The following is an 11,816-nucleotide window of genomic DNA, read 5'->3' as shown; positions in this document are numbered from 1 at the left end:
TTAGTGTTCCTCCTTGATGAAATGTTGTTAACTAACTAACATGTTATGTTTTATATACAAGGTGTGTGGATTGTTTTTATTCTGTTAAAGTCTCTAGTTTACTTCCTTTTTATTTTCAATTTAAACCAACTATCACATGCTAAAGGGTAAACTATACTAATTAATCCACATTTTCTATAACTAATAAGTTTAGAATTGCAAACTAAACTAAATGGCTAAAATATGAACTAAAGTGCAAAATGCAAAAAATAGAGTAAAAACACATGAAAAGAACAATGTATAAGTACTGAAAGATAAAAATAAAGATAAAAATACAGAAAAATAACCAAAATAAAATAAAAGAGTCTATAGTGGTTCACCAAAAAATACGCCAGAGATGGCGACCTCCCCACACTTAAAATAAAGCATCGTCCTCGATGCTCACTCAAGCTGGGTGTGAAGGAGTGTCATCACTGGAAGGATGGGCTGCTGGAGTCTCGGTAGTGGTCTGAGGATCTACAGACTGGATGAGCGTGGGAGGATCTGTCTGTTGTAGAGGAGGCTCTGACTAGATAGGAATCTCTGGATCTGCGGCCTGTATCTGGTGTGGCTCCCCCTGCTGTGGCGCAGCCTGCTCCAGTCCTGCCTGTGCAGCCTGGGTGGGGGTTTCCTCCTCGTGAGCATCCTCCTCCACCTCAGATGTATCAGAAGGGGTGTCAGGCTCGGAGGGAATGTCGCCGTCGGAACGGATCATCAACTTGACGTGCTCATAGCGTCGCTTGTTGCGACGCTCCATACGATCCAAGCGGGTGAAGAGTCGATGCACCAAATGGTAAATAGGCTCAGGAGCAGCTGGAGGTGCAGTGGGTGGGGCAGGTGCAGCAGTGGAAGAAGAGGGGGCAGCTGAAGGTGTGGCTGTCTCATCAGCAGCAGTAAGGAATGAAGGTCTGTAGCCTAAAGCCAGAAAGTTCCTACTGTGAGGAATGATCTTCTTGCAGTCCACAGCAGGTGGCTTCTCATCAGCATCCTCCCAAGGCACGTCAGCTCGACGGCCTAGCTGGGTGACCAGGTAAGGGAAAGGGAGGGTACCTCTGACATGGACCCTGGCCATATAGTGCCAGATGAAACGTGGCAGATACAGGTCATTACCCTCCATCACACACCAGAGAAAGGTGATCATAGCAGCAGGCAGCTCCGTCTCATGAGTGCTCGGCATAATAAAGTTACTCAGGATCTGGTGCCAGAGCCGAGCCTCATCATTCAAGTATATCCGCTTGATTCCTTTAGGCATGGTGGTGTTCTTACCCATGACCCATGGGATAGTAGGGTCAAGGGCTATCCTCTCCTTGATAGCATCCCAGTCAAATCTCAGAAAGCGAATGTCCTCTTTAGCCTTTTGGTAACCGTCAGGCTGATCTGACTTAGGCTGAAGGCGCAGAATATCCTCAATGGCCTCTTCAGTGACCAGTATCTGTGTCCCTCTGAGGTGCACTACATCCAGGGAAGTCTTGAAATAATTGCAGTAAAACTCTCTTACCTAGGAAGCATTGACCTCAGTCAAATTTCTCTCCAAGAAGAACCAGCCTCTTTGTTTGATCTGATCGGAGGTGTACTGCTGTAGTTCTTCTGGAATTTTCAAAGTTCTCTCCAGGTACAGATTTCTGGAGGTAGCAAACACTGGATACTTCAGCTCACAGTATCGGTTTGCAAACTTAATTGGATCATTGGCAGGGAGGAGCTGGTCAGCCTTCTCCTGCGGGGTAAAATGCTTTTCTCGCCAGGAGTCATCATGCATAAGCTCTAGGAGGGACATAGAGGATTCACCTCTTTTCCATTTGCCAGTTGTTGCCTTTCCTTTTCCCTTTCTTTGAGGGTCAGACATCCTGAAAAACATAAATCTAGGATATAATAAAAGTAGAAAAACAAGTAGGCAATTAACAGGATAAGCACAAAGTGGCAAAGGAGCAGTAGAATAATGAAATGAGTTGAATAATGATGCATTTTGGAGTGTTTTGGAGTTTAAAAAGCTGATATGAGAAAGTTCAATCCAAAATGTAATATAAATAGAATTCATGTTAATTAGGAAAAAGCATAATCATGCCTTGAGTTAAAAAGTAAAAGTAAGGAGTTAGTCAAAAATCAGAGGGGGTTGTTAGAAAGTTAAAAGTGGTTTTAAATTGAAAAAGAGGTTAGGAAGCAAAAATCAGTAAGTTAGTAAAAAGAAAGTCAGAGTAAGTGGCATGATGATTGGTTTCTAAGTAACAAGAATTTCACAATTTGAAGCAACAGACAACTCATATTCAAGCAAGGAAATCAAGTTGTTGATGATTCATATTGATATACCAGTAACGAAAATTTGAAATCAAATCATCAATAATGTGATTTATTAACCGGGAAAACAAAAGGAATAAGAATGCTGGCCCGTGCATTCATGAATTGGTTTGGTGAAAGCTAAGGAAAGCAAAATTGAAAGTGCCAAAACCAATACATGAATGAGAATTAAAACGATTTACAAAAAATTGGGCAGCATTCCAGCTAAAATTGGATGTTCCCGGAAAATAAATAGCAAGCAGAATAGTTCATATAAAGTAAAATAAACTGCAAATAGATATAAATAATATGAACATGAAAGAGCAGTCGCAATAGCAGCATGAACAGTAAGAACATCATATGAACAATACTTAGATCACAGCAACAGCAGAATTGTGAAAATTATAAAACAAGTAGCAAGAACAACGCAATTAATCAGGCCTAAATCCACTAACCACATCCTAGCTACCTAACCACCTAGAATCCACTACAACATACATCTCTAACTATCCTAAATTTAAACATAACTGAAAAAAATATGCAAATAATTATGAACGAAAGAAAGGTGGCGTTTGGCGGAACCTGGTAGGCATATGAACTAATCTAAGGAACTGAGAGATGGCGGGGGTGTGGTCACGGTGGCGCTGGGAGGTGCACGATGGTGCGGTGACGGAACAGGGCTGTGCGGTGGTGGTGCGGTGGCTGTTTGTGGTGGCAGTGGAGTTTCAGGTGAGGTGACCGGTGGAGGGGGTTAAGGAGGGAGAAAGGAAGGGGTGAGGGTGATGGTGGTGGGAGGCGCGGCGGTGATGGCGTGGTGGTGGTGGTGGTCGCGGAAGGGGCAGCGGTGGTAGAGGGAAGAAGAGAAGAGAAAGAAAAGAAAGAGAGGGAAGGAAGAAGGGGGTGGTGTCGCGATCGTGGCTGGGTGGTCGACGGTGGTGCGGCCGGTGGAGGTGGTTGGGGTGGTGGTGATGGGCGCAGGGGAGGGTTACAGAGAAGAAAGGGAGAAGAAGGGGAATGGGGGGCGCGACGGGGTAGGATTTCACGTCACTGGGGGTTAATAAATTTGAATCCACGCGAACGCGTGGGGCACGCGGTCGCGTGGCTTTGGTGGACAGGGGGGTTGACGCGATCGCGTGGGTGATGCGATCGCATGGAATGGGTAAAAGGATGAATGATGCGGTCGCGTGAGGCATGCGACCGCGTCGCTGGAAATTGTGCTAAACGCACAATTCCAGCATCGTTTCAGCGCAACTCTCTGTCTCCTTTGGGGTGTTGTGCAATCCACGCGACGCAAATGTGTCGCTCACGCTTTCGCGTGGGAAGGGTTTTGTGCAAGTGACGCGTTCGCGTGATGGACGCGAACGCGTGGGCCGTTTTGTGCTAAGCGCACGACAGCCGCACGATTCCAGCCCAGATTTCTGGGCGTTGGATATTTACGCCGATTTCTAGATCACGTGGCCGCGTGAATGACGCGAACGCGTGGGGGTTTTTTCGCAACTGACGCGAACGCTTTAGTGATGTAATCGCGTCGCACGCCTTCTCTTTTTTTTTTTGAAGGTATGCAATTATGCAGTATGCAATGCTAAATGCAAATGTTATGAATAGCATCCAGGTTCAATAAAATAAAAAAAAAACATAAAATCAAACAGTACAAAATAAAAATTGAAAAAGAGACGACCATACCATGGTGTGTTGTCTCCCACCTAGCACTTTTAGTTAAAGTCCTTAAGTTGGACATTGGATGAGCTTCCTGTTATGGCGGCTTATGCTTAAATTCATCTAGAAATCTCCACCAATGTTTGGAAAGCCAACAGCCTCCGGGATCCCAAACTAGGCATGTGAAGCTTTTGAGCAGCTTCAAACAGGTCCTTAGGCTCCCGGGGTGACGAATGTCAGAATAGATTCCAGGATCCCAAACCTTGCTATTAAATCCGCCTTCGTCTTGATCTATATTTTCCATCCGAGCGGTTTAGAAATTAGATTCTCACCAAGATGACCAAACGTTTTCCAAGATCCATTCGATTGAACATGAGACCAATCCGTGCACTTTGAATTGAAGCGTGGAACTTATTGAACCTTGTGCACCAGCTCTGAGTACGAGCCATTTCCCTCTTACTCTTAAAGCCGCAGAGAGCTCTAAGCTGGCCATCTGTTTCAAGTAAACCATATTCAAGTGGAAAAACAAAGTTAAAGGTTAAGGATTGTACCCACTTGAAGCTTGTATTGGGTGGTAATGGCCTTGGGATAGGTGTTTCCAGTGGTTCTGTAAGTTCTACTCTCTTGTGATCTTCTGTGAATTTCTCCACTTCCTTGCAGAATTCTTCAAATGCAACATCGTCCTAATCAAAGTCTTCTATGTCTTCCTCATCACTCAAGTCATAAGCTGGAGGTTGAGAGAAATCTACCTCCGTATCTTCTTCGTATTCACTTGGATAAGGTTCTTCAATCCCAGAGAATTCACTTGCGGATGCAAGTTCATTACCAGGAGAACTTGACTTGAGATTATCATCATCAAAAAAACGTGCGTCTTGGGTCATTCCGTCTAGTTCTTCATAAAATACCTGCCTTGGGGTTTGTGCACTATCCTCCTTAGCATCAATTGTAACGTCCTTGACGGAATTTTTCGCAACTCTGGGTTCCCATGGAGGTTCAGCATCTCCTAAATCTTCAATCAGTACTTCTTCTTCTTGGGTAATTTGAGCTTCCTCCAATTGTTCCAAAACAAAGTTATGCTCATTACTGCCCTCTGGGGTTTCTAATGTCTCCTTCATACTACGTTCGTCATTAGATTCTCCACATAAAGCTATTGGAATTCCTTGAGGGTTTAAACGTCTGAAAGATAATTGATGTATTGCTTGCTCCAGCTGATGAAGGGTTGTATGAAGTTGATCTACTGTTTCCTTGAGGCGAGCCTGTGATTCTCGAGGTGATGAATTTGGACATGGTACATAGGGAAGTGGTGGTGTTTGGGAGTAATCGGATTGGAATTGGGGTAGATAAGGATTGTATGGTGGTGAATGGTGAAAAGGAGCTTGTGAGTGTGGTGGTCCAAAGTTATGTTGAGAGGATGGTCTATAGGCACAGGGTGGGGCTTGTTGGTAGTTACAAGGCTATCCACCATATCTATTAGCTTAGTTTGCATTGTATAATGGTCTTTGTCCATAATATCTTGGAGGGTGTTGTTGCCTAAAGGGTTGATCAAATCCTCTTGGCTCCATCCATCTTTGATTGCTTAGACCTTGATGCATATTCCTGTTATAGCTTTCACTCCTTTCAACAATATTAGGACCAAACTCAAAGCGAGAGGGGTGAGAATTCATAGTGGCTAAAAAAATTAAAAAGGAAAAAACAAAAACAATTAAACAAATAAAAGAAAAATATTTACAATAACCAATAATAAGGCACACGATTGCAGTTCCCTGGCAACGGCGCCATTTTGAAGAGAGAACTTTTGCGTGATCTAGAATTCAGAATAAATTTCCGTTGCAAGTATAGATTCTAAACCAACAAAAGTCCTTTCTTACAAACGTTTTGGTTGTCACAAGTAACAAACCCCTAAATAAATTGATAACCGAAGTATTTAAACCTCGGGTCGTCTTCTCAAGGAACTGCAGGAAAGTATGTTCTTATTATTGGTTATGAGTTTTGTAAATTGGGGTTTTGAAAGTAAGGAACAAGCAATTTAATTGACAAGAAAAATAAATAAATAACTGTAAAATAAACTCTTGGCAAGGTATGAGAGTTTGGAATTTCTATCCTAGTTATCCTTATCAGGTGTGATGAGAATTGGATTTTAATCCCACTTAGTTAAGTCAAGTGGACTAATTAGATTGATCCTCAAGTTCTAGTCAATCCCTGTGGGACGACTAGCTTTAGAGCGATCTAGATTAATTAGGAATCTGCCAATTTCAACCACTGCTGAGTTTGACAACTCAAGTGTTACCAATTACTTAACCAAAGCCAAAAGGAAGAAAATATCTAAATTAAATTAAGAGCATTCATAAATAGAATAAAACAATCATAAACTGAAATACCTCAAGTAATATTAATTAAGAAAATCATAACATGAATGTAGCATAAGCCAAATTGAAAAGATAAATAATGATTAAAGGTGTATAATAAAAGTAGAAAATAAATAAGAGAAACATTGAACCTGCACTTGAAGAGAAGTAATCCTAAAATTAAGAGAAATCCTAATCCTAAAACCTAAGAGAGAGGAGAGAACCTCTCCCTCTAAAAACTACATCTAAAACTATCCAAAAATGAATAATTGCCGATCCCCCTATATGGATGCATTCCCCCACTTCATAACCTCTAATCTGTGCCTTCTGGACTTGGATCTGGGCCAAAAAGGGCTTCAGAAATCGCTGGGAGCATTTTCTGTAATTTCTGGTGCGTGGCGTCTGTTACGCGTTCACGTGGGTCATGCGGTCGCATCATCTGGAGTTTTCCTTGTCACGCGTTCGCTTCGCTCATGCGTCCGCGTCATCTGTGTTCTGCTCATGGCACGCGTCCGCGTCAATCACGCGTTCGCGTTGCTGCCTTTCCGCGCTGGGCATGCGGCCGCGTCGTCCACGCGTTCGCGTCACTGTCAGTTTCTTCAAAAACTCCATTTTGTGCTTTCCTTCTATTTTTGTATGTTTCCTTTCCACTCTTTAAGTCATTCCTGCCTTTAGAATATCTGAAACTACTTAACACACAAATCACGGCATCGAATGGTAATAAATGGTAATAAAAATAAATAATTTTAAAGCATAGGAAACATGTATTTCACATATATCACGTAATAAGGAAGGAAAAGTAAAACCATGCAATTTACATGAATAAGTGGGTGAAGGATTAATAAATCTCTTGAATTGAGCACAATATATATCATAAAATATGGGTTTATCAAAACTCTACCGTTGAAAATACATAAGAACAAGGTCTAGGCATGGCCGAATGGCCAGCCTCCCCAAATGGCTTATGAATTCGAAAATAGGGAAAAAGACCCCTAGTACAATAGTAAAAAGTTCTATTTATACTAAACTAGTTACTAGGGTTACAGAATTAAGTAAATGATGCAGAAATTCACTTCCGGGCCCACTTGGTGTGTACTTGGGCTGAGCATTGAGATTTCATGTGTAGAGGTCTTCCTTGGAGTTAAACGCCAGTTTGTAACTTGTTTCTGGCGTTTAACTCTGCTTTGCAACTTGTTTCTGGCGTTTAACGCGAGAATAAGGCAGAAAACTGGCGTTAAACACCAGTTTGCGTCGTCTAAACTCGGGAAAAGTATGGATTATTATATATTGCTGGAAAGTCCTGGATGTCTACTTTCCAACGCAATTAAGAGCGCGCCAATTGGGTTTCTGTAGCTCCAAAAAATCCACTTCGAGTGCAGGGAGGTCAGAATCCAACAGCATCTGCAGTCCTTCTTCAGCCTCTGAATCAGATTTTTGCTCAAGTCCCTCAATTTCAGCCAGAAATTACCTGAAATCACAGAAAAACACACAAACTCATAGTAAAATCTAGAAATATGATTTTTATTTATAAACTAATTAAAATATACTAAAAACTAACTAATCATACTAAAAACTATGTAAGAACAATGCCAAAAAGCGTATAAATTATCCGCTCATCACAACACCAAACTTAAATTGTTGCTTGTCCCCCAAGCAACTGAAAATCAAATAGGATAAAAAGAAGAGAATATACTATAAACTCCAAAATATCAATGAAACTTAGCTCCAATTAAATGAGCGGGACTAGTAGCTTTTTGCCTTTGAACAGTTTTGGCATCTCACTTTATCCCTTGAAGTTCAGAATGATTGGCATCTATAGGAACTCAGAATTTAGATAGTGTTATTGATTCTCCTAGTTCAGTATGTTGATTCTTGAACACAGCTACTTTATGAGTCTTGACCGTGGCCCTAAGCACTTTATTTTCCAGTATTACCACCGGATACATAAATGCCACAGACACATAACTGGGTGAACCTTTTCAGATTGTGACTCAGCTTTGCTAGAGTCCCCAATTAGAGGTGTCCAGGGTTCTTAAGCACACTCCTTTTTCTTGCTTTGGATCACGACTTTAACCGTTCAGTCTCAAGCTTTTAACTTGACACCTTCACGCCACAAGCACATGGTTAGGGACAGCTTGGTTTAGCCGCTTAGGCCAGAATTTTATTCCTTTTGGGCCCTCCTATCCACTGATACTCAAAGCCTTGGATCCTTTTTATTACCCTTGCCTTTTGGTTTTAAGGGCTATTGGTTTTTTCTGCTTGCTTTTTCTTTTTCTTTATTATTATTTTTTTCGCCAATTTTTTTCTTTCTTTTTTTTTCGCATTTTTTTTGCAAGCTTTGTTCTTCACTACTTTTTCTTGCTTCAAGAATCAATTTTATGATTTTTCAGATTATCAAATAACATTTCTCCTTTTTCATTATTCTTCAAGAGCCAACAATTTTAACATTCATAAACAACAAATTCAAAAGACATATGCATTGTTCAAGCATTCATTCAGAAAACAAAAAGTATTGTCACCACATCAAAATAATTAAACTAATTTCAAGGATGAATTCGAAATTCATGTACTTCTTGTTCTTTTGTAATTAAAATATTTTTCATTTAAGAAAGGTGATGGATTCATAGAACATTCATAGCTTTAAGACATAGATACTAGACACTAATGATCATGTAATAAGACACAAACATAGATAAACATAAAGCATAATTTTCGAAAAACAAAAAAATAAGAACAAGAAAATTAAAGAACGGGTCCACCTTAGTGATGGCAGCTAGTTCTTCCTCTTGAAGATCCAATGGTGTTCTTGAGCTCCTTTATGTCTCTTCCTTGTTTTTGTTGCTCCTCCCTCATAGCTCTTTGATCTTCTCTAATCTCATGGAGAATGATGGAGTGCTCTCGGTGTTCCATCCTTAGTTGTCCCATGTTGGAACTTAATTCTCCTAGGGAGGTGTTGATTTTCTCCCAATAGTTTTGTGGAGGGAAGTGCATCCCTTGAGGCATCTCAGGAATTTCATGGTGAGGAATTTTCTCATGCTCTTGTTGAGGTCCATGATCTCTTGTTTGATCCATCCTTCTCTTGGTGATGGGCTTGTCCTCATCAATGAGGATGTCTCCCTCTATGTCAATTCAAGCCGAATTGCAGAGGTGGCAAATAAGGTGAGGAAAGGCTAACCTTGCCAAAGTGGAGGACTTGTCAGCCACCTTGTAGAGTTCTTGAGGTATAATCTCATGAACTTCCACTTCCTCCCTAATCATGATACTATGGATCATGATGGCCCGATATACAGTAACTTCAGACCGGTTTCTAGTAGGAAAATTGAGCGTTGGATGAACTCCAACAATCCTCTAGCTACAGGCTTAAGGTCTGGTCTTCTCAATTGAACCAGCTTGCCTCTTGAGTCAACTTTCCATTGAGCTCCTTCCACACATATGTCCATGAGGACTTGGTCCAACCTTTGATCAAAGTTGACCCTTCTAGTGTAGGGGCGTGCATTTTCTTGCATCATTGGCAAGTTGAATGCTAACCTTATATTTTCCAGACTGAAATCTAAGTATTTCCCCTGAACCATTGTAAGTCAGTTCTTTGGGTTTGGGTTCATACTTTGATCATGGTTCCTAGTGATCCATGCGTTTGCATAGAACTCTTGAACCATTAAGATTCTGACTTGTTGAATAGGATTAGAGAGAACTTCCCATCCTTTTCTTCTAATCTCTTGTCGGATCTCCGGATACTCACTCTTTTTGAGCTTAAAAGGGACCTCAGGGATCACCTTCTTCTTGGCCACAACTTCATAGAAGTGGTCTTGATGGACCTTTGAGATGAATCTCTCCATCTCCCATGACTCAGAGGTGGAAGCAATTGCCTTTCCTTTCATCTTTCTTGAGGTTTCTCTGGCCTTAGGTGCCATTGATGGTTATGGAAAAATAAAAATTAATGCTTTTACCACACCAAATTTAAAAGGTTTGCTCATCCTCGAGCAAAAGAAGAAAGAAAGTAGTAGAAGAAGAAGAAAATAGAGGAGATGGAGTGAGAGAGTGTGTTCGGCCAAGGGGGAGAAGTAGTGGTTGTGATGTGTGAAAATGGAGTAGTGTTGAGGGGTTTATATAGGGGTGGGGGAGGTTAGGTTTCGGCTATTAGGGTTGGGTTTGGGAGGGAAAAGAATTTGAATTTAGAGGTAGGTGGGGTTTATGGGGAAGAGGTAATAAAGTGATTGGTGAAGGGTATTTGGGGAAGAGGTAATAAGGTGATTGGTGAAGGGTATTTGGGGAAGAGTGTTATGAGAAGGTGTGAAGAGGAGAGAAGAAGAGGTGGGGTAGGTGGGAATCCTGCGGGATCCACAGATCCTGAGGAGTCAAGGACTTAGCATCCCTGCTCCAAGTGGGCGTGCAAAACGCCCTTAGAATGCATGTCTGGCGTTAAACGCCAGCTTGCTACTTGTTTCTGGCGTTTAACGCCAGTTTTTCTCCCATTCTTGGCGTTAAACGCCAATTCCATGCTCTGTTCTGGCATTAAACGCCAGTCTGGTGCTTGTTTCTGGCATTTAACGCCATCTTGATGCTTCTTTCTGGCGTTAAACGCCAGTTTGATGCTTCTTACTGGCGTTTAAATGCCAGTAAGCTCTTCCTCCAGGGTGAGCTGTTTTTAATGTTGTTTTTTATTCTGTTTTTGATTTTTCAGTAGTTTTGTGACTTCACATGATCATCAACCTAAAGAAAACATAAAATAGCAATGGAAAATAAATAGATATAATTAAATAACATTGGGTTGCCTCCCAACAAGCGCTTCTTTAATGTCAATAGCTTGACAGTGAGCTCTCATGGAGCCTCACAGAAAATCAGAGAAATGTTGGGGCCTCTTAGCACCAAACTTAGAGTTTGGTTGTGGCTTCCCAACACCAAACTTAGAGTTTGAATGTGGGAGTTTTGTTTGACTCTGTATTGAGAGAAGCTTTTCATGCTTCCTCTCCATGGTTACAGAAGGAGAACCTTGAGTCTTAAATACAAGGTAGCCCTCATTCAACTGAAGGACCAACTCTCCTCTGTCAACATCAATCACAGCTTTTGTTGTGGCTAGGAAGGGTCTATCAAGGATGATGGATTCATCCTCATCCTTCCCAGTGTCTAGGATTATGAAATCAGCAAGGATGTAAAGGCCTTCAACCTTTACTAACACGTCCTCTACTAGTCCATAAGCCTGTTTCATGGATTTGTCTGCCATCTCTAGTGAGATTCTTGCAGCTTATACCTCAAAGATTCCCAGTTTCTCCATTACAGAGAGGGGCATGAGGTTTATCCATGACCCAAGGTCACATAGAGCCTTCTCAAAGGTCATGGTCCTATGGTACAAGGTATGAAGAATTTTTCGGGATCCGGTTTCTTCTGAGGTAATGTTTGCCTCATTAATGAACTCGGTTCATTGGTGAACAAGGGGGGTTCATCCTCCCAAGTCTCAGTACCAAATAACTTGGCATTCAGCTTTATGATTGCTCCTAGATATTTAGCAACATGCTCTTCAATGGTATC

The sequence above is a fragment of the Arachis ipaensis genome, chromosome B8 (genome assembly GCF_059453495.1).
Source record: "Arachis ipaensis isolate K30076 ecotype BB chromosome B8, ASM5945349v1, whole genome shotgun sequence".
Classification (NCBI taxonomy): domain Eukaryota; kingdom Viridiplantae; phylum Streptophyta; class Magnoliopsida; order Fabales; family Fabaceae; genus Arachis; species Arachis ipaensis.
This window is presented reverse-complemented; position numbering follows the sequence as displayed.